This window comes from Capra hircus, chromosome 17 (assembly GCF_001704415.2).
Source record: "Capra hircus breed San Clemente chromosome 17, ASM170441v1, whole genome shotgun sequence".
Lineage (NCBI taxonomy): Eukaryota > Metazoa > Chordata > Mammalia > Artiodactyla > Bovidae > Capra > Capra hircus.
In genome coordinates, this window is record NC_030824.1 from 47213043 (window position 1) to 47240219 (window position 27177).

The 27177-nt window shown below is 37.5% G+C and overlaps 1 long non-coding RNA gene across 1 annotated transcript in view; it reads left to right on the forward strand.

Annotated features, from left to right (window-relative positions):
* The window catches only part of LOC108637879, a 222621-nt gene that overhangs the window by 138360 nt on the left and 57084 nt on the right, over positions 1-27177 (forward strand). Inside the window, exon 2 of the long non-coding RNA XR_001919392.1 lies at positions 2043-2158. This is a non-coding gene — a long non-coding RNA (uncharacterized LOC108637879). The remainder of the gene's footprint in view (positions 1-2042; positions 2159-27177) is intronic.

Sequence of the window (27177 nt, forward strand, 5' to 3'; positions counted from 1 at the left end):
TTACCTTTCATGGAAGTTTTATTTAAATAAAACAAAAGTATTTCTTATTAAAATTTTATAGCACAAAAGATAAGCAGGTATTGGTCTTAAATCATAAATTTTAAATAATTGTCATCAATAAGTTGTTATGAACAATTCATTCCCCAATTTTTTATCTACAGGTTAATTTTGTTTTCAATAGATAACTGCATCTCTCTTCAAGTGCTCTATCAAACAGCATCTGTTTTCATTTTATTGTTAGTTAAAGAAACACAGTATTTCAGTTCAGTTCAGTCACTCAGTCATGTCCAACTCTTTACGATCCCATGGTATGAAGCATGCCAGATTTCCCTGTCCATCACCAACTCCTGGAGCTTGCTCAAACTCATGTCCATCGAGTCAGTGATGCCATCCAACCGTCTCATTCTCCGTTGTCCCCTTCTCTTTCTGCCTTTAATCTTTCCCAGCATCAGGGTCTCTTCAACTGAGTCAGTTCTTCACATCAAGTGGCCAAAGTATTGGAGCTTCAGCTTCAGCCTCAGCCCTTGCAATGAATATTCAGGACTGATTTCCTTTAGGATGGACTGGTATTTTATTTTTATGTTATTTTAATGCTTACTTTCCATTTATAGTTATTATAAAATATTGGCTAAATTCTCCTTGTTGTACATCCTTGAACATATCTTACATCAAATAGCTTTAATCTTACCCTCTCTCACTCCTATATAGCCCCTCTCTCCCCTCCCCACTGGTAAATGCTAGCCTGTTCTCCATATCTGCAAGTCTGCTTCTTTGTTATAATCACTAGTGTGTTGTGTTTTAGGATTCCACGTATTAATTATATCATACAGTATTCATCTTTTTTTCACATTTCACTTAGTATAATCCCCTCCAAGTCCATCCATGTTGTTGCAAATGGAAAAATTACACTCTTTTTTAGCCTGAGTAGTATTCCATTGTGTATTTATCACTTCTTTATTCATTCATCTATTGATGGACATTTAAGTGGCTTCCATTATTTTTGAAATTATGAATGATGCGGCTATAAACATTAAAGTTTATGTACCTTTTTGCATTAGTGTCTCCCCACCCCCTCAGATATATACCCAGGAATGAAATTATTGGATCATATGGTAGTTCTATGTTTATTTTTTTTGAGAAGCCTCCATACTGGTTTCCACAGTGATTGCACCACTTTATACTCTTACAGATAGTTTACCAACATTCTCTTTGCTTCACATACTTGCCAATATTTGTCATTTTTGTTCTTTTTAATGATAGTCTTTCTGATGGATATGAGATAATATCATTTTGTGGTTTTGATTTGCAGTTCCCTGATGATTAGCAATGGTGAGCATCTTCTTATCTGCCTATTGGCCATCTGCATGTTCTCTTTGGAAACTAATAGTTCTACTAATTTTTTAATTGGGTTGTTCACTTTTTTGATGTTTGAGTGGTATGAAGTATTTATCTATATTGAATGTGTGTGTGTGTATGCATGCTAAATCGCTTCAGTCAGGTTTCACTCTGTGACGCTGTGGAGTGTGGCCCCCAGGCTTCTCTGTCCATGGGGTTCTCCAGGCAAGAATACTGGAGTGGGTTGCCATTTGCTCCTACATGGGATCTTCCCGACCCAGGGATCCAATCTGAGCCTTTTATATCTCCTGCATTAGCAGGGGGTTCTTTACCTCTAGCACCACCTGGGAAGCCCATATATGTTGAATGTTAATCCTTTGTTGATCACATTATATGCAAATCTCTTCTCCTATTCACTAGATTGTCTTTGATTCTGTTGGTGGTTTCCTCTGCTGTGTAAAAGCTTTTAAGTTTAATTAGCTCCTATTTGTTTATTTTTACTTTTATTTCCTTTCCTTTAGGAGGCTAGTCCAAAAAACTATTGCTTCAATTTATGTCAAAGAGGGTCCTGCCTATGTTTTCTGCTAAGAGTTTTATAGTATCCTGACTTCCATTTATGTCTTTAATCCATTTTGAGCTTATTTTTTATGTGTTGTTTAAGAATGTTCTGATCATTCTTTTACATGTCTCTCTTTGTTTTTTCCCAGTACCACTATCTGTTGAAGAGACAACTATCTGCACAGCAACCATATGAAAAAGACTGAACCTATGAGAAAGATGTTTTACAACTGTAAGACATAAAGAAGGAGCCCCAATGAAACAGGTAGGAGGCACATTTGTGATATAATCAAATCCTATACTCTGCAGTGGGCAAAATACAAACCAGAAGATAATTATATTGCAGAGCTTCTTCCACTAATATCTTTAATGAATGTTCTCACATTCTTTTCTTCACCAAATTTTTATTATGTTATATGGTTATGGTAGATATGTTGAGAAGAGAAAAGAAAATCAATGTATTACTTTGTATATATGTGTATCTGAATACACAGATGTAGTTCAGACTAATAGAAAGGAATACAGAGAGAGAGAGAGAGAGGGTGAGGTAGTCAGAGGGGGAAGGGGGAGGGAGAGAGAGATGTTCAAAGTATATAAAATCAATAAAGGTTGAATTAACCCAGAACGTCTTGAAGTGAAAAACAGTGTTGGTGTAACATAAAGCAGACTACATTATGAATATAATCACATTATAGAGATAAATATATTCAACAACTTTCTGCCTAGACTTGAAGAAAAAGCAGAATCCTTGTATGTCCTTCCACAGACATGTAATATATTTTGTATCTTGCAAATCTTTGTGCCTGAGTTCAACAGAGAATTTTAGTAGTAGGAGCTAACTTTATTTTTGAAAATTAGAACAAGAATACATTATTTTACAAAAGGTGGTTTAATAATTTCTTAATATTATCTTAATGATTATTTATCTTCTCTGGTGAATATATGACTATTCAAGGATTCTACTAAATATGTTTCATTGGTTTAGACTGATCAAATAATATATTTCAAATATTATATTAATATATTTATTTTATAATATATACCTGCAAATGAAATTTAATAAAAAGACATAAAAATGTAATGCTGTTTTTAGAATTCCTAAAATTTCTTTTTTAACAAGTATTATTAAGTCATAAGTACTAATCAAATTTTACCCAGAAAAATATTGTTTATTTTTCAGAAATAATATGCAGAAATTATTTATCAAATGTATCATATTGGGTCAAAAGTTGAAATAGGATTGCATGTTATTATTAAAAATTTAAATAGATCAAACAATTTTTATTCTAAAATATTATTTGGGGATATATATATTATGATTCTAATTTTTAAAGTCTAAAATAATATACGCCAACTTGTATGTTTGACTGACCTTATAGGAAACGAAATAATGATGATGACTATCATGGTGGCTCAGATGTTAAAGTGTCTGCCTGGAATTCAGGAGACCCAGGTTTGATCCCTGGGTTGGGAAGATCCCCTGGAGAAGGAAATGGCAATCCACTCCAGTTCTCTTGCCTGGAGAATCCCATGGATGGAGGAGCCTGGTAGGCTACAGTCCATGGGGTTGCAAAGAGCTGGACACGACTGAGTGACTTCACTTTCACTATAAAAATTACAGAACTAGTTATAATACTAATAATAGCATCATGATGATAATAATGTATTTGGCTTGTTATAAGTAGGTAAAGAGCACAGACAGAAATAAGCATCCACATCTGTCTACTGATAAATCAAGGCTATCTAATCTGATTAATCTGATGAGAGGTCTCTTTAAGAAAATTAGAGATGCCAAGGTAACATTTCATGCAAAGATGGGCACAATAAAAGACAGAAACAGAATGGGCCTAACAGAAGCAAAAGATTAAGAAGAGGTGGCAAGAATACACAGAAGAAATATCAAAAAAAAATCTTAATGACCCAGATAACCATGATGATGTGGTTACTCATCCTAGAGTCTGACGTCAAGTGGGCCTTAGGAAGCATCACTATGCACAAAGCTAATGGAGGTGATGGAATTCCAGCTGAGCTATTTCAAGTCCTAGAAGATGATGCTGTTAAAGTGCTGCACTCAATATGCCAGCAAATTTAAAAACCTTTCCAGTCACATGACTGGAAAAGATTGATTTTCATTCAAATTCCAAAGAAAGGCAATGTCAAAGAATTTCCAGACTACCACACAATTGCACTTATCTGACACTCTAGCAAACAAAATCCACCAAGTGAGGGTTTAACAGTATGTGAACTGAGAACTTCCAGATGTTGAAACTGGATTTAGAAAAGGCAGAGACACCAGAAATCAAATTGCAAACATCTGCTGGATCACAGAAAAAGCAAGAGACTTGCAGAACAACATCTACTACTGCTTTATTGACTGCGCCAAAGCCTTAGACTGTGTGGATCACAACACACTGTGGAAAATTCTTAAAGAGATGGGAATACCAGACCACCTCACCTCTCTCCTGAGAAATCTGTATGCAGATCAATAAGCAATAGTTAGAACCAGACATGGAACAATGGACTAGTTTCAAATTAGGAAAGGAGTACGTCAAGGCTGTATATTGTCACAGTGCTTATTTAACTTATATGCAGAGTACATCATGCAAAATGCTGGACTGGATGAAACACAAGCTGGAATCAAGATTGCTGGGAGAAATATCAATAAACACAGATATAAAGATGACACCACCCTAATGGCAGGAAGCAAAGAGGAACTGAAGAGCCTCTTGATGAAAGTGAAAAAGGAGAGTGAAAAAGCTGGCTGAAAACTCAGCATTCAAAAAGCTAAGATCATGGCTTCCAGTCCTATCACTTCATGGCAAATAGATGGGGAAACAGTGGAACCAGTGACAGACTTTATTTGGGGGGGGGGCTCTAAAATCACTGCAGATGGTGATTGCAGCCATGAAATTAAAAGACGCTTACTCCTTAGGGGGGGAAAAAAAAAACCCACTATGACCAACCTAGACAGCATATTAAAAAGCAGAGATGTTACATTGCCGACAAAGGTCTGTGTAGTTAAAGTTTTGATTTTTCCAGTAGTCATATATGGATATGAAAGTTGGGCAATAATGAAAGCTGAGTGCCAAAGAACTGATGTTTTTAAACTGTGGTGTTGGAGAAGACTCTTGAGAATCTCTTGCACTGCAAGAAGATCAAACCAGTAAATCCTAAAGGAAATCAGTCCTGAATACTCATTGGAAGGACTGATGCTAAAGCTGAAGCTCCAATGCTTTGCCAACCTAATGCAAAGAACTGACTTATTGGAAAAGACCCTGATGCTGGGAAAGATTGAAGGCAGAAGGAGAAGGGGAGGACAGAGGATGAGATGGTTGGAGAGCATCACCGACTCAATGGACATGAGTTTGAGCAAGCTCAGGGAGTTGGTGATGGACAGGGATGCCTGGGGTGCTGCAGTCTATGGGGGTCACAAAGAGTCAGACACAACTGAGGGACTGAACTTAATGAAGTGAATCTAATTAGATCAAGAAAGTCAAATATAACCTTCATGCTTGTTAGAACTGTAGTCTTTATATATTTGAAGTTCAAATTTCTAGGAGAGCAGTGAGGGGAACTTGGAAGAATATAATATGTTATAACAACAGAATTTTTCACAGTTTATTGTGATCCACAGTCAAAGCCTTTGGCATAGTCAATAAAGCAGAAATAGATGTTTTTCTGGAACTCTCTTGCTTTTTCCATGATCCAGCAGATGTTGGCAATTTGATCTCTGGTTCCTCTGCCTTTTCTAAAACCAGCTTGAACATCAGGGAGTTGACAGTTCACGTATTGCTGAAGTCTGGCTTGGAGAATTATGAGCATTACTTTACTAGTGTGTGAGATGAGTGCAATTGTGCAGCAGTTTGAGCATTCTTTGGCATTGCCTTTCTTTGGGATTGGAATGAAAACTGACCTTTTCCAGTCCTGTGGCCACTGCTGAGTTTTCCAAACTTGCTGGCATATTGAGTGCAGCACTTTCTCAGCATCATCTTTCAGGACTTGAAACAGCTCAACTGGAATTCCATCACCTCCACTAGATTTGTTTGTAGTGATGCTTTCTAAGGCCCACTTGACTTCACATTCCAAGATGTCTGGTTCTACATTAGTGATCACATCATCATGATTATCTGGGTCGTGAAGATCATTTTGTACAGTTCTTCTGTGTATTCTTGCCACCTCTTCTTAATATCTTCTGCTTCTGTTAGGTCCATACCATTTCTGTCCTTTATCGAGCTCATCTTTGCATGAAATGTTCCCTTGGTATCTCTAATTTTCTTGAAGAGATCTCTAGTCTTTCCCATTCTGTTGTTTTCCTCTATTTCTTTGCATTGATGGCTGAAGAAGGCTTTCTTATCTCTTCTTGCTATTCTTTGGAACTCTGCATTCAGATGCTTATATCTTTCCTTTTCTCCTTTGCTTTTCGCCTCTCTTCTTCTCACAGCTATCTGTAAGGCCTCCCCAGACAGCCATTTTTCTTTTTTGCATTTCTTTTCCATGGGGATATTCTTGATCCCTGTCTCCTGTACAATGTCCAGAACCTCATTCCATAGTTCATCAGGCACTCTATCTATCAGATCTAGACCCTTAAATCTATTTCTCACTTCCACTGTATAATCATAAAGGATTTGATTTAGGTCATACCTGAATGGTCTAGTGGTTTTCCCCACTTTCTTCAATTTAAGTCTGAATTTGGCAATAAGGAGTTCATGATCTGAGTCACAGTCAGCTCCCGGTCTTGTTTTTGTTGACTGTATAGAGCTTCTCCATCTTTGGCTGCAAAGAATATAATCAATCTGATTTTGGTGTTGACCATCTGGTGATGTCCATGTGTAGAGTCTTTTCTTGTGTTGTTGAAAGACAGTGTTTGCTATGACCAGTGCTTTTTTTTTTTTTTTTTTTTTTGGCAAAACTCTATTAGTCTTTGCCCTGCCTCATTCTGCATTCCAAGGCCAAATTTGCCTGTTACTCCAGGTGTTTCTTGACTTCCTACATTTGCATTCCAGTCCCCTATAATGAAAAGGACATCTTTTTTGGGTGTTAGTTCTAAAAGATCTTGTAGGTCTTCATAGAACCATTCAACTTCAGTTTCTTAAGCATTACTGGTTGGGGCATAGACTAGGATAACTGTGATATTGAATGGTTTGCCTTGGAGTCAAACAGAGATCATTCTATCATTTTTGAGATTGTATCCAAGTACTGCCTTTTGGACTCTTTTGTTGACCATGATGGCTACTCCATTTCTTCTGAGGGATTCCTTCCCGCAGTAGTATATGTAATGGTCATCTGAGTTAAATTCACCCATTCCAGTCCATTCTGAAAGAGATGGGTATACCAGACCACCTAACCTGCCACTTGAGAAGTCTGTATGAAGGTCAGGAAGCAACATTTAGAACTGGACATGGAACAGCAGACTGGTTCCAAATAGGAAAAGGACTACATCAAGGTTGTATATTGTCGCCCTGCCTATTTAACTTATGTGCGGAGTACATTGTGAGAAATGCTGGAGTGGAAGAAACACAAGCTGGAATCAGGATTGCGGGGAGAAATATCAATAACCTCAGATATGCAGATGACACCACCCTTATGGCAGAAAGTGAAGAGGAACTAAAAGACCTCTTGAAGAAAGTGAAAGAGGAGAGTGAAAAAGTTGGCTTAAAGCTCAACATTCAGAAAACGAAGATCATGGCATCTGGTCCCATCACTTCATGGGAAAATAGATGGGGAAACAGTAGTAACAGTGTCAGACTTTATTTTTTGGGCTCCAAAATCACTGCAGATGGTGACTTCAGTCATGAAATTAAAAGACCCTTACTCCTTGGAAGAAAAGTTATGACCAACCTAGATAGTATATTCAAAAGCAGAGACATTACTTTGCTGGCTAAAGTCCATCTGGTCAGGGCTCTGGTTTTTCCTGTGGTCATGTATGGATGTGAGACTTGGACTGTAAAGAAGGCTGAACGCCGAGGAATTGATGCGTTTGAACTGTGGTGTTGGAGAAGACTCTTGAGAGTTCCTTGGACTGCAAGGAGATCCAACCAGTCCATTCTGAAGGAGATCAACTCTGGGATTTCTTTGGAAGGAATGATGCTAAAGCTGAAACTCCAGTACTTTGGACACCTCATGCATAGAGTTGACTCATGGAAAAGACTCATGCTGGGAGGGATTGGGGGCAGGAGGAGAAGGGGATGACCCAGGATGAGATGGCTGGATGGCATCACGGACTCAATGGACGTGAGTCTGAGTGAACTGTGGGAGATGGTGATGGACAGGAAGGCCTGGCGTACTGTGATTCATGGGGTCGCAAAGAGTTGGACACGACTGAGCGACTTAACTGAACTGATAACAACAGAAATATTTGAACCAAATAGGTTTAGCTATTTGACTAAAGCTTAAATAAATAATAATTTTCAAACTGTTAAGTCCATTCTTTTTTAAAGTTGAGATAGGACAACAATTCTCTATCATTTATTATTTTCATTTTGGTTAAAATTATTTGGTAATGTATAACTAAAAACATAAAGACTAGAAAGCCTTGCTGAGACTGAAAGAACTATTATACAAAAAAACACGATTCGTATATTATTAATCACTAAAAAGAGCTATCTAGCTATGAAAAATCATGGAGGAAATTTAAACACATGTTACTAAATAAAAGAAGCCAATCTTTCACAGGTGAATACTGTGTAATTCCAAATTATGATATTCTGGAAATGGCAGTAAAAAAATAATTGATTTTCAAGAATTAGGAGGGGAGAAGTGAATAGGTAGGGTACAGAGGATTTTTAGGGCAGCAAAAAAAAACTACAGGATATTGTAGGATACTAAAATGGTGACATGTCATTATACATTTGTTCAAACCTACAAAATGTATAATGACATCTGTCCACCAAGAGTGAACTGTAATGTAAACCGTGGATTTGGGGTGACAATATATCAATCAGTGTAGGATCATAGAGCACAACAAATGTTCCATTGTGGGGCTAAGCTTATGTGGGGTCAAACTTACATGAGAAATCTTTGTGCCTTCTGCTCAGTTTTGCTGTGGGCCTAAAATTGCTTTAAAGCATAAAGTCTATTTTTAAAAAAGCATGGCAATATTAGGGAGCGGAGTAAGACACTGATGGGCTGCTACTCTGAAAGGCTGATTGTGAAAAAGAACTAAATTACAAAAGCATAACCTACTAAAGAGAAAGGGGAAAATCATCAGCATGGGTGATTTTCCCTTTTTTAGTCTTGTATATTATATTGTATATATAGACAATATGTATATATTGTATACAGTATGTATATATTGTATATTAGACTATATATATATATATTAGACACTTGCAGTTAGAAAGTACTAGATGAAAAACATTTAGAAACATATACATGGAAACAGTTTTATGTCTACTTTAATTGTTGTATTATAATATTTTTTTTATTTTACTATAGTATAATTTTCTATAACTAGCAAGAAAAAATTTCTAGACCTGGGAAAGACAAGTAATGGGCTGAGTGAAGAAGACAGAGTTATATTTCCAGTTGTATTATTTATTATGTGTTATAGCATTGGCTATATCACTCAGTGCTTCTTAGCAAGTTTTTAAATATTTTTCATAATATTTGCATAATCAACATACACTATGTATTTTACTGTAGTATGAGAATCATAAAACAGCACTAAAATATTATATAATTATATAGCTATATGCTGCTGCTGCTAAGTTGCTTCAGTTGTGTCCTACTCTGTGCAACCCCATAGATGGCAGCCCACTAGGCTCCTCTGTACCAGGGATTCTCCAAGCAAGAATACTGGTGTGGGTTGCCATTTCCTTCTCCAATGCTTGAAAGTGAAAATTGAAAGTGAAGTCGCTCAGTTGCGCCCGACTCTTAGCGACCCCATGGACTGCAGCCTACAAGGCTCCTCCGTCCATGGGATTTTCCAGACAAGAGTGCTGGAGTGGGTTGCCATTGCCTTCTCCACATAGCTATATATATATATACACATACATGTATATGCCATTGCCTTCTCCACATAGCTATATATATATATATATATATATATATATATATATATATATATATACATGTATATGCATATATGCAAAGGGTTATAATACGAAGGTTTTGAAAGTAACTTCACTGCTCTGGTAGCTTAACTACATTAATTATATGTGAACATTTACTAAAATCTACTTTGTCCACATAGAACTGGATTGGTTGTGCATTTAGAAATGCATCCAGGGTGAGTTTCTCAAAATTTCATAAAAAATGTCAATAATATAGCCTATTTGGTAAAAGGTCAAATCTTATAATTAATTTTAATCAGAAACATAATGTATCCATTCCAGATTTATACTCTGAAATGCATTCATTCATTAATGAATATTTATTATGTCTATTATATGCAAAATAACATGTTAATCTGTGGTGATACATCAGAAGACAGTGGTAACATCTCTTCTCAATAGCCATATTCAAGATTGTATATTCTTAGAAACCTGTTTTTTTTTTTTAATGTGGTTTTTTCCCCCTTAGTATAGCTTGTATTTCTTTACTTATTTGTGAAGCTCAGCATCTTTTGGTGCTTTATCATTTTTGTATATCTTCTTGTGTATAATTCAAATTAATAATCTCCATGTAAACTCATTTATCTGTCTTTTCTTGTTTGAGATGATGTACCTTTATTTTATAAACTCACGTTTGTTTGCTATTTATTTACCCACTTACTGATTATGAATTTAGTTTGGAATGATGAATATCTACAAATTTATTCACTAGTTACTTGATTTGAGTTAATATAATAAAAATGGTAGTTCTGTTTGGAGAAAGGAAAAATTCTGAAAGAAGAAAGGAAAAAGAATTGAGAAAGACAAGTTTGTTTTATGTTCTCTGCTCTTTCCTTTACTACCTTGTAAATAAAAGCAGTTTGGAAAAGTATTGTCATGAAGAAAGATTTGAGAGATGCACTCATGAGAATTTCCCTTTAAACTAATGGCTGATTCTGGAAACAGGGGATGGAAGCATGTTCTTTTACAAACTTTTAAAAACTGAGCTTAGATGCAAAACTAAGACCATCTAGATCTGTAGTGAATTGTCTCATTAGTATGCAAGGCAATTTCCTTCAATTATATCATGGTTTTATTCTTTGTTGTTCAGTTGCTAAGTCGTGTCAATTCTTTGTGACCCAATGGCCAGCAGAGAAGCCAGACTTCCCTGTCCTTCACCATCTCCCAGAGTTTGCACAAATTCATGTCCCTTGAGTCAGTGATGCCATCCAACCATCTCATCTCTGTCATCCCCTTCTCCTTCTGCTTTCAATCTTTTTGAGCACCATGGTCTTTTCTGATGAGTTGGCTGTTCATATCAGGTGGACAAAGTATTGGAGCTTCAGCATTGGTCCTTTCAATTAAAAATCAGGGTTGATTTCCTTTAGGATTGACTGGTTGGATCTCCTTGCTGTCCAGAGGACTCTCAAGAGTCTTCTCCAGCACCACAGTACAAAAGCATCAATTCTTTGGCACTCAGCCTTCTATATGATCCAATTTTCACATCCGTATAAGACTTCCCTGGTGGCTCAGAGGATAAAGCGTCTTCCTGCAATGCGGGAGTCTGGGATTCGATCCCTGGATCATGAAGATCCCCTGGAAAAGGAAATGGAAACCCACTCCGGAATTCTTGCCTGGAGAATTCCATGGATGTAGGAACCTGGTAGGCTACAGTACACAGGGTTGGAAAGAGTCGGACAGGATTGAGTGACTTCACTTTCACATCCGTACATGACAACTAGAAAAACCATGGCTTTGACTATAAAGATCTTTGTTGACAAAGTGATGTCTCTGCTTTTTAATACACTGTCTAGACTTGTCATAGCTTTGTTCATAGTGAAAGAAAGTGAAAGTGAAGCTGATTAGTTGTGTCTGACTCTTTGTGACCCCGTGGACTGTAGCCTACCAGACTCCTCCATCCATGGGATTCTCCAGCCAAGAATACTGGAGTGGGTTGCCATTTCCTTTTCCAGGGGATCTTCCCAACCCAGGGATCAAACCCCCATCTCCTGCATTGTAGGAAGATGCTTTACTCTCTGAACCACCAGTGAAATCTGTAGTAATGTATCAGAAAAAAAAGTGTAAGTTAGTTGCTTGGTCGTGTATGACTCTTTGCAACCCCATCAACTATACCTACAACCCCCCCCACCCCCAGATCCTCTGTCCATGGAAGTCTCTAGGCAGGAATAGTGGCGTGGGTTGCCACTTCCTTCTCCAGGTGATTTTCCCGACCCGGGGATTGAACCCACGTCTCCTGTATTAGAAGCAGATAATTTACCATTTGAACTATCAGGGAAGCCAAAGGCCCACTCTAAATTTTTGGAAATGTCAAGTATGGGAGAAATGGTAATGAAAACCATTACATTATACTTTTGGTGACTTAAATACAATTGTTTTAGGTGTAGATATTTTATTTGTTAGGTAGTGAAAATCATCTCTACCAAAGATAGTTTTGGCTTTTGTCATTATGATCTTTAGACCACTGCCCATTCTTCCTGATAAGAATGCCTTTGTTTCCCTGGGAGATTAGGCCAAAAGATAGCCTAACAATGTGTTTCATGAATGGAGCATTTGACTACATGGTATCAGTTTTTCCCCCAGAAGAGACAGAAAAATATTACTTTTAACGCTATTTCCAATGCAGCTGAAGACTAAGGTTAAGTCACAAGTGTAGTGTGTGATTGAGTGAAAACTCTGGACACCAGACTAGAAAGCTTCCCTGGTTATCAGTACTTCATGTGCATTGTCATATACTGATGCTGGGAGAGCACCAGGTCTGCAACTCTGTGAATGGAGGATATCAGGACCTCCATGTTTGGTATTTTTCCTGGACTCTGCCCTAGGCACTTTGAATTAAATTTGCATCCTTTTCTTGTAATAAACTGTAACCACAAGTGTAATAGTTTTAAGTTCTGTGAGTCCTTATAGCAAATTATTAAACCCAAAGGTAGGTCTGTAAACCCTGCTCCTGAAACTTGCAGTTGGTGTCAGAAATGAGAGAAGTTTTGTTGGGAATGTTTACTATAAACTTTGCAGTTTCCCAAAAGATTGTAGTTGGCCATAATTTACAAATGTTTATGTAAGTGTCTGTAATATGTGGAAGAGGAAAGTGAAAAAGTTGACTTAAAGCTCAACATTCAGAAAACTAATATCATGGCATCTGGTCCCATCACTTCATGGGAAATAGATGGAGAAACAGTGGAAACAGTGTCAGACTTAATTTTGGGGGCTCCAAAATCACTCCAGATGGTGACTGCAGCCATGAAATTAAAAGACGCTTACTCCTTGGAAGAAAAGTTATGACCAACCTAGACAGCACATTGAAAAGCAGAGACATTACTTTGTCAACAAAGGTCCATCTAGTCAAGGCTATGGTTTTTCCAGTGGTCATGTATGGATGTGAGAGTTGGACTATAAAGAAAGCTGAGGGCAGAAGAATTGCTGCTTTTGAACTGTGGTGTTAGAGAAGACTCTTGAAAGTCCATTGGACTTCAAGGAGATCCAGCCAGTCCATCCTAAAGGGAATCAGTCCTGGGTGTTCATTGGTAGGACTGATGTTGAAGCTGAAACTCCAGTACTTTGGCTACCTCATGCAAAGAGCTGACTCAATTGAAAGGACTCTAATGCTGGGGAAAATTGAGGGCAGGAGAACAAGGGGACGACAGGATAAGATGGTTGGATGGCATCACCGACTCAATGGACATGACTTTGGGTAAACTCCGGGAGTTGGTGATGGACAGGGAGGCCTGGTGTGCTGCAGCCCATAGGATTGTAAAGAGTTGGACATGACTGAGTGACTGAACAGACTGACTGTAATATATTTTACTGAAAAACAATGGTTGAAAGTTAAATGAAACAGTCCAGTTCAAAATTTTATCAAAGGTGTGGCCCACCTCTAACTATGTAGCCAGGGCTGAGTCAGCAGACCAAAAGTGAAATTGTGAAAAAAAAAAAAAAAAAATCTATATTTTCCAAATTGTAGCTGGCAGGAAAACTAAGAAATTCACATTGTTCCTGGGAATTAATATTCCCTTATCGCAGAAGAGAACCACCTCAAATTATTTGTTTTAACCGCCATAAAATAAAATATAAAGTAAAATAATAGTCTAATGCTATATTTTGAACCCTCTGAGAATATACTCCTCTTGGCTTTGGATCTCCAAGACACTAAATAACATGTTCACTTATAATAAATAAAAAATAAGGATATATATTTTTGATTAAAATTTAAGTAGCATTACTATGTCAGGGCCTTGCATAATATAAACTTTTACAATTCAAAACATATTGCAGTGGTACTTATTAAATATATCCATTTTTTTCATTGTATGATGCACCAAAAGAAAAGTTTATATTATTTATGTTCCATTATATTCAAAATTTATATTGTATTAAATATATATTTGTTTCATGTTTCAAAAGAAAGAATGCAGATACTTTATCAATTGTTGAACATCTCTGAGATTGTGATGAAATTAAACTCACAAAAGAGCTTGATAACTCAAACAATGATATTCTATGATGAAATGAAGACAATATTGTTTCTTCCCATAAAGATAAATTAGGATAATTCTGAATGAAACAATTGTAAGTTACTGCATAATATCAGATAAAATAGGTGGATTTCATAAACATTGCCTCTGCAACTGGGAAATGACTGTGTTGTTAGTATGACTATTGACTATGGTCAAATAAATTATTAACCATTTTTCAGATCTCTAATCAGGTCAGCCTCAAAAGAGCTTGAAGTGAAGTGAAGTCATTCAGTCGTGTCTGACTCTTTGCGAGCCCATGGACTGTATAGTCATTGGAATTTTCCAGGCCAGAATACTGGAGTGGGCAGCCTTTCCCTTCAAATTAAACAATAGCTAGTATCTACAGTCACTGTAATAATAATCAACAGTGTGTGTGTGTGTGAATGTCATTCAGTTGTGTCCGACTCTTTGCAACTGCCAGCGTCCTCTGTTAATAGAATTCTACAGGCCAGAGTTCCTTATTGGATAGCCATTCCCTTCTCCAGAGGATCTTCCCAACCCAGGGATTTTATCCAGGTTTGCTGCATTGCAGGCAGGTTCCTTACCATCTGAGCCACCAGGAAAGCCCTATAATAAGCAATAATCCATTTCAAATACATTTTAGAGTGCTATCTTGATTTGTTATGCTGGTTGCATTTTCACATGGGATGAAAGAGGCCATGATTTAAAAAAAAAAAAAAAAAAGCTACAGGCAATAAACACAGGAGAGTATATGGAGAAAAGGGAACCCTCCTATATTGTTTGTGAGAATGTAAAGTAATATACCCATTATGGAGCACAGTATGGGGATTCCTTACAAAACTAGGAATAAATCTATCATATGACCCAGAATTAGTTAACTTTGGTACTCTATATGAACAAAGCAACATTTAATAGTTAATAGTCATAATTTCAGGTAAATTATTTAGTGTTTTCAATTGCCATTCAAATCTATTTTCTTTCCACATAGTAGTGGCTATTCTTTTTAATTATTAAATTCAGCATTTTAACACTGTAAAAACATGAAATACTAAAAGTGTACTTCTAAAATATAGGTTAGAATATTAAATCTAAAAATTGCACAGAATTTTACTAGTTTCCACTAGTTTATAAATAAATAAATACTGTACATGTACTGTATGACTGATAAAATTTAAAATGGAGTAGAAAAAGCAACAAAAAATTTAAATTTATCCACAAACCCACTGATTAAAAATAACCAATATCTGAAATTTCATTTTTCTCAGTGATCTTATCACTTAATCTTATCTATCTCTACTTCTCTTTGTCTCCATTTTAGACCTTCAGTATTTATTGGTTTAATAGTATGTTTTTAATTATAACTCTGTAGTCTATGGAATTCTCCAGGCCAAAATACTGGAGTGGATAGGCTTTCCCTTCTCCAGAAGATCTTCTAACCCAGGGATAGAATACAGGTCTCCCGAATTGCAGGCAAATTATTTACCAGCTGAGCCAAAGAATACTGGTGTGGGTAGCTTATCCCTTCTCCAGCAGATCTTCCTGACCCAGGAATCGAATTGGGGTCTCCTGCATTGCAGGCAGATTCTTTACCAACTGAGCTATCAGGGAAGCCCAACTATAATATAGATGAGATAAATTAAAACGCACTATTTAAAGTGCCTTCTTAACAGTTATGGAAATGTACTTCGTGTCATCATATATAGTTCTATGGAATAGCTATTCCAATTGCCTAATATTTCTCAGTGTAGATCAAATATTGTTCAATACAGTTTTACAATTTCTGCTGCATGTATTTTCTGTTGGATCTTTTTAAAAGAAATACGCTGAAGATCTCTGCAAGAGTTCCAGTAGAAATACAGGAGGCAAGTTGTAGAGAATGAAATGATTATAGAGCCAATGAATCTTCCTGGTTGTGTGATTGCTTAGCAAGTTTGCAAAAATGTAATATTTCAGTTGAATCTCTTTTAAAATAACTATTATCCCTATTTTCTTACTATGTGTCTGAAATTCATACTCAGAAATGTAACTGAGTTTAGCTATATTTTGTTAGATCCCTCTTTCAAATATTTTATAGATATAATATTAAAGACAAAGGTTTTTTATAATTATTTGTAAGTCTCTTTAGTATAATGAGTAAGGTATGTATGTTAAATATTTAAAAAGCATCAGTTTACATAACAAAGCTTTGTATTGACAAATAGGTGTAGACAATGTTAGTTGGTATTTATATACTAGTATAAAGAAATTTCATAATTTTTTAAATTTTAAAATTATGTAATTGAACTTATTAGCCCATGAAACATGTTTATTGTCAGTACCAGGACCAGGATATTGTCGAAGTACTAAACAATTAATAGGAAATCAACAAATATGCATCATCATTTATGTTTCCACTAAGTGATTATATTACAATTAAGAAGATAGGAAAAGTAAATAATAATATAGACACTGTCATAATAACACATTGCTATATTTATTTCTGAAGAGTCCTAGATTTTATTTTTATTTTTGCCACAAATATGTTATAGCTTCATTTGTTAAAAGCTATATTCTGGGATTATAAACTGATTGAAATCATAGAATTAGCATTGCCCATAGGAATAAAAATCAGCTAGGGAAGTTGACTCACTAATTATTTAGCAGAATTGAATGAATCAGTATCCAAAAGGATTACTGGCCCAAAGTCTGCCTGGGGGTCAAAACAGGTGTTGCTTCATCAGAATTCAGTATTGCTGCTATTTCAAGGAGGAATTCAAAAAGACAACCTTGGGAAAGAAAATCCCATCTATGTGACATAAAAAACATGAGTCCTAAACTAGATTGTATGCTTTTTCCCTCTTACTCATTTCCGAGACTTCTTTAGTCTCAAATAGATCCCTTACCAGTCCCAAAGCAGCTGGCATAATTCTTCTCTTGAAAATGGCAATGGCACCCTCACAGCAAATCTCAGGCACACAGGTGTTCAAAGAGATCCGAGATATAGCTAGACAGAAGCCAAATTTCAGGTAGAATCGCCCATTAAGGTTATATCTATGAGGCCAAAAATTGTCTACTAATCTTCCTTTCAAAGGTTTATGGCTCACGGCTACACTTAAGAACCTTCCTCCTTAAAGTGAGACACCATTAAGTTGTTCTGCAACTGTTTAGGAGATTGTTTTGGTTGAAATTTGAATGGTATAGTGATGGTATTGCTCATTGCCTCTGTGTATAGCACCTGCAAGTTCTTTAGTTCTTATTATCTCTCAAACAGTTTCAATGACTTTGAATCCTTTGCTCAGAGAGTAGGAGTAAGGAAAGCTGTCTGTAGCTCCTGATGTTAATTATTACAAATTCTCACTCAATTTTGACAGCCAGTGTCTTTTCTTGCTATTTTCTGTGGGCAGGAGGCTATAGTGACTTTACTTTGAAAAGTGTAAGTTATTCAGTTGCGTCTGAATCTTTGCGACCCCATGGACTGTAGCCTGTCAGGCTCCTCTGAGCCACCAAGAAGAAAGAAGAAATTTGTGATCTTGAGGACCACTCAGTTCAGTTCAGTTCAGTTCAGTCACTCAGTCGTGTCCGACTTTTTGCAACCCCATGAATCGAAGCACGCCAGGCCTCCCTGTCCATCAACAACTCCTGGAGTTCACTCAGATTCACGTCCATCGTGTCAGCGATGCCATCCAGCCATCTCATCTTCGGTCGTCCCCTTCTCCTCCTACCCCCAATTCCTCCTAGCATCAGAGTCTTTTCCAATGAGTTAACTCTTCCCATGAGGTGGCCAAAGTGCTGGAGTTTCAGCTTTAGCATCACTCCTTCCAAAGAAATCCCAGGGCTGATCTCCTTCACAATGGACTGGTTGGATCTCCTTGCAGTCCAAGGAACTCTCAAGAGTCTTCTCCAACACCACAGTTCAAACGCATCAATTCTTTGGCACTCAGCCTTCTTCATAGTCCAACTCTCACATCTATACATGACTATTGGAAAAACCATAGCCTTGACTAGACGGACCATAGTCGGCAAATGTCTCTGCTTTTGAATATACTATCTAGGTTGGTCATAACTTTTCTTCCAAGGAGTAAGCGTCTTTTAATTTCATGGATGCAGTCACCATCTGCAGTGATTTTGGAGCCAAAAAAAAAAAAAAATAAAGTCTGACACTGTTTCCACTGTTTCTCCATATATTTCCCATGGAGTGATTGGACCGGATGCCATGATCTTCGTTTTCTGAATGTTGAGCTTTAAGCCAACTTTTTCACTCTCCTCTTTTACTTTCATCAGTAGGCTTTTTAGTTCCTCTTCACTTTCTGCCATAAGGGTGGTGTCATCTGCATATCTGATGTTATTGATATTTCTCCCAGCAATCTTGATTCCAGCTTGTGTTTCTTCCAGCCCAGCATTTCTCATGATGTACTCTGCATAGAAGTTAAATAAGCAGGGTGACAATATACAGCCTTGACATACTCCTTTTCCTATTTGGAAAGGAGTTGTTGTTGTTCCATGTCCAGTTCTAACTGTTGCTTCCTGAGGACCACTAGATACTTAAAAACACAATGATTGCAGATGGTAGAATTGGGCTGTGAGACCATTTCCTTATCTGCACTAGTGATGTAACATGTCCAGGAAAACTAATTTTGTTGTTGTTGTTTTTATGGTTAAATAACCACATAAACTGGACTTCCATAATGGCTCAATCAGTAGAGAATCCACCTGCAATGCAGGAGACCTGGGTTCTATCCTTGGGTTGTGAAGATCCCTGCAGAAGGAAATGGCAGCCCACTCCAGTGTTCTTGCCTGGAGAATTTCATGGACAGAGAAGTATAGCAGGCTACAGTCCATGGGGTTGCAAAGAGTCAGACAAGGCTTAGTGACTGAACCACCACCACCACCAACGACATAAACTAGCCCACAGTCATGTCCTTAACTGTTCACCTGAATATAGGTGCTTGGCCTTTTAGCGCATGAATTAGGACACACATGCACTACTTTAAGAAACCAGTTTACATGAAGGTTGACAAAAAGTTAAATCAGAGATGTCTGTGTTTTATGGACTATAAAATATTGAATCCAGGAACTCTCCTGGCCATACTTAGTTTCCCCTGGAATGTTACCTTTTCATACTGCTTGTAAATAATTCTAACCAAATAGAAGTTACATCCACCTTTCCTGTGCTTTTGTTACCCAATTCTACCATCTGTAATCATTGTGTTTCTAAGTATCTAATCATAGAGGTGATTTTGTTCCTAATTGTCCCTGATTTTGAACTGTTCAAGAGTTTTGACTAATTCAGACAGGTAAAGTAACCCTGTACTTTTGCAGCAGATATTTTGTGTCATGGACTAGAATTTGTGATAATTAGTTTTAGATGTACTCTGATTTGTAGAAGTTACTGATCCATCCACTCATGAACTGAAATCTTGACATGTTTCTGTAGAAAACATTCCATTTAGGGACAGATTCAGGTTTGTGAAAAAGCAGAGTCCATGGACAATCTTAGCTCTTAGATTGTTCATTTCAAGGATGCTTTTGGAGGACATAGACATTAGCCAAGAAGAGAAAGCAGCAATGACAAAATTGGAGGCTACATTTATACTTTGACACCCCAAAATTTATCTTGTATCAAATTTATCTTGTGTTTTCCATTTAATTTATAAAATACATTTCCTTTCAATAAAGGAAATACTATTTTCTCCCTCATATAGCAGGAATAATGCTGGGGCTAAAAGTCCTAAATTAAATTTTCAGTAAAAATGAGAGCTGGTCTCATTCCAAAATACACAAGCATAATCTAACACACCAAAACTCTAATAGTCTAGTTAATAAAAAGAAGTCACCAGCAAATTGTAGCTAATTTATTAGAGTAGTTTGCAATAGTTTGTGCTTCCATAGGTCTTCACATCCTTTTAGCTAGTCTTTTTCTGACCTTTAGAATAGCTGAGTCAGGTTTAGCCTTAAAGTGATTAATCTCAGCACTTCTGTCACCATGTAGTTGGTGTGAGCAATTGGGGAATGCTTTGCACTATGCTGGGTAGATTTCTAACCCAAATGAAGGCAGGCACTGATACATAAATTAAAGATTTTATGACTCCTAAACTACATTGGGACTTTTTAGTGAAATCTTGGAAGGAAAGCTATAAGGTAAATTTGGTCTCATATTTATAACTTTCATAAGATATTCTATTGAAATTAGATTTCTGGGCTAACTATAGATGAAAACTTTTCTTAAATGGTTGCATGGCAGTCATGCCTTCATGTGTACCCCTGAGATTTTTAAAATAAAAATAGTTTTGGAATAAAAAGATATTTTATTAGAAGTGCAAAAAAAAAGTAAAAAATACAGCAAAAATTTATAGCCTGAAAAAGTCTACCAAACTGAGGTAGAGAATGATTAAGGAACATAGCCCCTTAGTTTTAGTATGAAATATTTATACTTTACAAAAGAATGGCTTACATTAAAACCTTGATCCTAAAGGAAAATATACATATCAACTCTTTTCCCTTTTCCTCCCTTTCTTTGGCTCTTTATCAAATATCTATGGTGTTCACTATGACAAGTAAATACAACTACATATTTATGCCATATGCATTATAAATATAAATTAATTTCACTATTTTCACTTAATTTAAGATAAAAATTTCCATAAACATGGACTTTGAGTTAGTCTTTAAGTCTATGAAAAACTTGCATAGGCAGATATCATTACACAAATAGGGTTATTTTAGAAGAACAAACTAAACCCATTTATTATTAATTAAAAACACATTTTCATTAAGCACATACAGCAAATAATTTATAGTGTTTTGGAGAAAACTGTCTACCACTTTTCTATGTTTTCCTTAGCAGAAGGGAGTTGATAAGTACTTTGGCCTGAAACTGCCTTCACAATGACAATACAAATGATATGTTCTGAATCATAATAAAGTACAGTCAAACTTGATTCAATAATCCAAACAACTAATTATATGCCATGCTAGATAAATCAGTGTAAATATAACAGAAGCTAGAAACAGCTGGGTGGATGTCTAGGGATTTTGAAGCTTTCCTTTTCTGTGTGGGTAAAGTCAGCATACCATGGACATTAACTTTTTTCAAAGGACTAGAAAACACTGGAAAATCCTCTTTATGAGATACTGTACATACAATAGATTCCTTGTTATAAAGTAATATAAATTTTTAGTATAGAAATTAATAAAATAAAATTTTTATTTAAAAATTAATAAAATCATCAGCATTCAGGCAAAAAATTAAAGCATTATATATCTCACTCTGGGTTAATTCTGTCCCATAGTATAAATTTTATTATTTTATTTGTCATCAATTATACAACTGTCTCTTTTATGACTGTCTCTCTTAGTTGCCTGATCAATGTCTTTACCAGAATCTGGTACATCATTTATTAAGCTTTTGCCAAGAGTCTTTAAACTCTGCCCCATCTCAAGCATTTATTATTTATAGACATTTGGATGATAGTCATAGTGACTGTGATGGGTAATACCTCACTGTAGCCTTGATTTACATTTCTTTCATAACTAGTGATGTTGAGCATGTTTTCATGTGTCTCTTGCCCATCTGTATGTCTTCTTTGGAGAAATGTCTATTTAGGGTTTTTTGCCCACTTCTTGATTTATTTTTAAATTGAAGTACATGAGCTGTTTGTATATTTTGTAGAATAATCCCTTGTGGGTTACATTATTTGCAAATATTTTATCCCATATATTGTCTTTTCATTTTGTTTATGGATTCCTTTGTTGTAAAAAGTTTTTAAGTTTAATTATGGCCCATTTGTTTATTTTTGCTTTTGTTTGCATTTCTGTATGAGATGGGTCTAAAATAAAAAATGCTGAGATTTATGTCAAAGACTTCTATCTATGTTTTCCTTTAGGAGTTTTATAGTGTCTGGTCTTATATTTAGATCTGTAATCCATTTTAAATTTATTTTTGTTATGGAGTTAGATAATGTTCTAATTTAATTATTTTACATGCAGCTGTCCAGTTCTCCCAAAACCATTTGCCGAAGAGACTGTCTTTTTCTCATTGTATATCTTTGCCTCATTCCCATGAATTAATTGACCAAAAAGGCATGGGTTTATTTCTGGGCTCTCTATATTGTTCCACTGAACTATGTATCTGTTTTTGTGCCAATACCACTATTTTGATTACAATAGCTTTGTATATAGTCTGAAGTCAAGGTGTGATTCCTTTAGCTGCATTCTTCTTTCTCAAGATCCTTTTGTCTATTCGGGATCTCTTGTGTTTCCATACAGGCTTTAAAATTTTATATTCTTGTTCTGTGAAAAAATGCCATTGGCATTTTGATAATTTGATCATTATTTCAATGAAAATATAACTACACATGTATAAAAAATTAACAATAATATATTAGAAATAAAAAACCTATACTTAGAAGCACATAACAGAATATTTTAACTTGCTTCCTGTTAGGTTTAACAAGACAGTTTTTCAATTTAGGAAAATTAAGCTAAGAAAAAAATGGATATTTTATTATCAACAAAATATAACACTGTAGTCTAACGATTTGGTCATGAACTATATGGTCCTTAAGGGCATAGATTTTATCTTTTAGTATATTAAATGTGAAGGTGACATAGCAAAGAAATCTAAGGTTGGATAAGATGATTGTAGTTACAAAGCAGCAGTATACAGTCATTTATTTGTGCTCAGTCACTTCAGACAAGTCTGACTCTTTGCAAACCAATAGTATGTAGCCTGTCAAGCTCCTCACTCCATGGGATTTTCCCAGCCTGGCGAGAATACTGGAGTCGGTTGCCATGCTCTCTTTCAGGGTATTTTCCTAACCCAGGGATGGAACCTGCATCTCCTGCCTGTCCCACATTACAAGTGGACTCATTACAGTTGAGCCACTGGGGAAGGCCTTGAAGTCATTTATTAGGCTGAAAATTTAGTTTAAATATCTTGATAATTTTAGTGGCGATATAAAATAAAGTTTAGTTCAGTTCAGTCGCTCAGTCGTGTCTGACTCTTTGCGACCCCATGAATTGCAGAACGCCAGGCCTCCCTGTTCGCACCATCTCCTGGAGTTCATATAGACTCACGTCCATCGAGTCAGTGATGCCATCCAGCCATCTCATCCTCTGTCATCCCCTTCTCCTCCTGCCCCCAGTCCCTCCGAGCATCAGAGTCTTTTCCAATGAGTCAACTCTTCCCATGAGGTTGCCAAAATACTGGAGCTTCAGCTTTAGCATCATTCCTTCCAAAGAAATCCCAGGGCTGATCTTCAGAATGGACTGGTTAGATCACCTTGCAGTCCAAGGGACTCTCAAGAGTCTTCTCCAACACCACAGTTAAAACACATCAATTCTTTGGTGCTCAGCCTTCTTCACAGTCCAACTCTCACATCCGTACATGACCTCAGGAAAAACATAGCCTTGACTAGACGGAACTTAGTCGGCAAAGTAATGTCTCTGCTTTTGAATATGTTATCTAGGTTGGTCATAACTTTTCTTCCTAGGAGTAAGCATCTTTTAATTTCATGGCTTCAATCACCATCTGCAGTGATTTTGGAGCCAAAAAATTAAAGTCTGACACTGTTTCTACTGTTTCCCCATCTATTCCCATGGAGTGATGGCACCGGATGCCATGATCTTCATTTCCTGAATGTGGAGCTTTAAGCCAACTTTTTCACTCTCCTCTTTCACTTTGATCAAGAGGCTTTTTAGTTCCTCTTCACTTTCTGCCATAAGGGTGGTGTCATCTGCATATCTGAGGTTATTGATATTTCTCCCGGCAATCTTGATTCCAGATTGTGTTTCTTCCAGCCCAGTGTTTCTCATGATGTACTCTGCATAGAAGTTAAATAAGCAGGGTGACAATATACAGCCTTGACGTACTCCTTTTCCTATTTGGAACCAGTCAGTTTTTCCATGTCCAGTTCTAACTCTTGCTTCCTGACCTGCATACAGATTTCTCAAGAGGAAGGTTAGGTGGTCTGGTATTCCCATCTCTTTCAGAATTTTCCACATTTTCTGTGATCCACACAGTCAAAGGCTTTGGCATAGTCAATAAAGCAGAAATAGATGTTTTTCTGGAACTCTCTTGCTTTTTCCATGATTCAGCAGAGGTTGGCAATTTGATCTCTGGTTCCTCTGCCTTTTGTAAAACCAGCTTGAACATCAGGGAGTACCCGGTTCACGTATTGCTGAAGCCTGGCTTGGAGAATTTTGAGCATTGCTTTACTAGCAGGTAGGATGAGTACAATTATGCGGTAGTTTGAGCATTCTTTGGCATTGCCTTTGTTTGGGATTGGAATGAAAACTGACCTTTTCCAGTCCTGTGGCCACTGCTGAGTTTTCCAAACTTGCTGGCATATTGAGTGCAGCACTTTCACAGCATCATCTTTCAGGATTTGAAACAGCTCCACTGGAATTCCATCACCTCCACTAGATTTGTTTGTAGTGATGCTTTCTAAGGCCCACTTGACTTCACATTCCAAGATGTCTGGCTCTAGATGAGTGATCACATCATCATGATTATCTGGGTCGTGAAGATCTTTTTTGTACAGTTCTTCTGTGTATTCTTGCCACCTCTTCTTAACATCTTCTGCTTCTGTTAGGTCCAGACCATTTCTGTCCATTATTGAGCCCATTCTTGCATGAAATGTTCCCTTGGTATCTCTAATTTTCTTGAAGAGATCTCTAGTCTTTCCCATTCTGTTGTTTTCCTCTATTTCTTTGCATTGATCACTGAAGAAAGCTTGCTTATCTGTTCTTGCTATTCTTTGGAACTCTGCATTCAGATGCTTATATCTTTCCTTTCCTCCTTTGCTTTTCGCCTCTCTTCTTCTCACAGCTATCTGTAAGGCCTCCCCAGACAGCCATTTTTCTTTTTTGCATTTCTTTTCCATGGGGATATTCTTGATCCCTGTCTCCTGTACAATGTCCAGAACCTCATTCCATAGTTCATCAGGCACTCTATCTATTGGATCTAGGCCCTTAAATCTATTTCTCACTTCTAGTGTATAATCATAAGGGATTTGATTTAGGTCATACCTGAATGGTCTAGTGGTTTTCCCTACTTTCTTCAATTTAAGTCTGAATTTGGCAATAAGGAGTTCACGATCTGAGCCACAGTCCGCTCCTGGTCTTGTTTTTGTTGAGTGTATAGAGCTTCTCCCTCTTTGGCTGCAAAGAATATAATCAATCTGATTTTGGTGTTGACCGTCTGGTGATGTCCATGTGTAGAGTCTTCTCTTGTGTTGTTAGAAGAGGGTGTTTGCTATGACCAGTGCATTTTCTTGGCAAAACTCTATTAGTCTTTGCCCTGCTTCATTCTGCATTCCAAGGCCAAATTTGCCTGTTACTCCAAGTGTTTCTTGAGTTCATACTTTTGCATTCCAGTCCCCTATAATGAAAAGGACATCTCTTTTGGGTGTTAGTTCTAAAAGATCTTGTAGGTCTTCATAGAACCATTCAACTTCAGTTTCTTCAGCGTTACTAGTTGGGGCATAGACTTGGATAACTGATATTGAATGGTTTGCCTTAGAGATGAACAGAGATCATTCTGTCATTTTTGAGATTGAATCCAAGTAGTGCAGTTCGGACTCTTTTGTTGACCATGATGGCTACTCCATTTATTCTGAGGGATTCCTTCCTGCAGTAGTAGATGTATTGGTCATCTGAGTTAAATTCACCCATTCCAGTCCATTTTAGTTAGCTGATTCCTAGAATGTCGACGTTCACCCTTGCCATATCTTGTTTGGCCACTTCCAATTTGTCCTGATTCATGGACCTGACATTCCAGGTTCCTATGCAATATTGCTCTTTACAGCATCGGACCTTGCTTCTATCACCAGTCACATCCACAGCTGGTTATTGTTTTTGCTTTGGCTCCATCCCTTCATTCTTTCTGGAGTTATTTCTCCACTGATTTCCAGTAGCATACTGGGCAACTACTGACCTGGGGAGTTCCTCTTTTGGTATCCTATCATTTTGCCTTTTCATACTGTCCATAGGGTTCTCAAGGCAAGAATACTGAAGTGGTTTGCCATTCCCTTCTCCAGTGGATCACATTCTGTCAGGCCTCTCCACCATGACCCACCCATTTTGGGTTGCCCTGCAGGCATGGCTTGGTTTCATTGAGTTATGCAAGGCTGTGGTCCTAGTGTCATTAGATTGACTAGTTTTCTGTGAGTATGGTTCAGTGTGTCTGCCCTCTGATGCCCTCTTGCAACACTTACCATCTTACTTGGGTTTCTCTTACCTTGGTGTGGGGTATCTCTTCATGGCTGTTCCAGCAAAGCACAGCCGCTGCTCCTTACCTTGGACAAGGGGTATCTCCTTACCGACACCATTCCTGACCTTCAACGTGGGATAGCTCCTCTAGGGCCCTACTGTGCCTGGGCAGCCACTACTCCTCAGGTTGCTTCTCCCGGCTGCCGACCCTGGCTTCGGGCTTGGGTGTCTCCTCCCAGCTGCTGCCCCTGGCCTCGGGCACGGGGTGGCTCCTCAAGGTCACCACCTCTGGCCTCAGGCGCTAGGTGGCTTGTGGCTTCTCCTGGCCACTCCTGACCTTGGACTCGGGGTGTCTCCTCCTGGCTGCCGCCCCTGACCTCGGATTTGGGGTGTCTCCTCCCGGCCACTGCCCCTGGCCTCGGACGCAGGGTAGCTCCTCCCAGTCGCTGCCACTGACCTCACATACAGGGTAGCTCCTCTCGGCCATTCCTGCACCGTCGCAGCCTGACACTCTAGGCTGCTGCCCCTGACCTCGGACATGGGGTAGCTCCTCTCAGTCGCGCTTAGTT